The sequence below is a fragment of the Triticum urartu genome, chromosome 5A, assembly GCF_056163025.1.
Source record: "Triticum urartu cultivar PI428250 chromosome 5A, HENAU_Tu73, whole genome shotgun sequence".
Taxonomy (NCBI): Eukaryota; Viridiplantae; Streptophyta; class Magnoliopsida; order Poales; family Poaceae; genus Triticum; species Triticum urartu.
In genome coordinates, this window is record NC_141877.1 from 27,415,419 (window position 1) to 27,416,987 (window position 1,569).

The window sequence follows — 1,569 nt, forward strand, 5'->3', positions numbered from 1 at the left end:
CTCATGATAGAGAGTCTCTTGTTTTGTCACTTTCATATACTAGTGGGAATTTTTCATTATAAAACTTGGCTTGTATATTCCAACAATGGGCCTCCTCAAGTGCCCTAGGTCTTCGTGAGCAAGCAAGTTGGATGCACACCCACTTAGTTTCTTTTGTTGAGCTTTCATACATTTATAGCTCTAGTGCATCCGTTGCATGGCAATCCCTACTCCTTGCATTAACATCAATCGATGGGCATCTCCATAGCTCATTGATTAGCCTCGTTGATGTGAGACTTTCTCCTTTTTGTCTTCTCCACATAACCCCCATCATTATATTCTATTCCAGCCATAGTGCTATATCCATGGCTCGCTTATGTATTGCGTGAAAATTTATAGGTTTGAGATTACTGAAGTATGAAACAATTACTTGGCTTGTCATCGGGGTTGTGCATGATGAGAGCATTCTTGTATGACGAAAATGGAGCGTGACTAAACTATATGATTTTGTAGGGATGAACTTTCTTTGGCCATGTTATTTTGAGAAGACATAATTGCTTAGTTAGTATGCTTGAAGTATTATTATTTCTATGTCAATATGAACTTTTATCTTGAATCTTTCGGATCTGAATATTCATACCACAATTAAGAAGAATTACATTGAAATTATGCCAAGTAGCACTCCGCATAAAAAATTCTATTTTTATCATTTACCTACTCGAGGACGAGCAGGAATTAAGCTTGGGGATGCTAATACGTCTCCAACGTATCTATAATTTTTGATTTCTCCATGCTATATTATCTACTCTTTTGGACATTATCGAGCTTTATTATCCACTTTTATATTATTTTTGGGACTAACCTATTGACCCAGAGCCCGGTGCCAGTTCCTGTTTTTTCCCTTGTTTCAGTGTTTTGAAGAAAAGGAATATCAAACGGAGTCGAAACGGAATGAAACCTTCTGGAGAAGTTATTTTTGGAAGGAAAGCAACCCGGGAGAGTTGGAGTCCACGTCAAGAAAGCAACGAGGAAGACACGAGGTAGGGGGCGCGCCCACCCCCCCCCTAGGCGCGCCCACCACCCTCGTGGGCCCCTCGTGGCCCCCCTGACGTACTTCTTCCGTCTATATATCTCCATATACCCTAAAACGATCGGGGGACACAATAGATCGGGAGTTCCGCCACCAGAAGCCTCCGTAGCCACCGAAAGCCAATCTAGACCCATTCTGGCACCCTGCCGGAGGGGGAATCCCTCTCCGGTCTCCATCTTCATCATCCCGGTGCTCTCCATTACGAGGGGGGAGTAGTTCTCCCTCGGGGCTGAGGGTATGTACCAGTAGCTATGTGTTTGATCTCTCTCTCTCTCTCGTGTTCTTAATTTGGCACGATCTTGATGTATCGCGAGCTTTGCTATTATAGTGGGATCTTATGTTTCTTCTCCCCCTCTACTCTCTTGTAATGGATTGAGTTTCCCCTTTGAAGTTATCTTATCGGATTGAGTCTTTAAAGATTTGAGAACACTTGATGTATGTCTTGCCGTGCGTATCTGTGGTGACAATGGGATATCATGTGATTCACTTGATGTATGTTT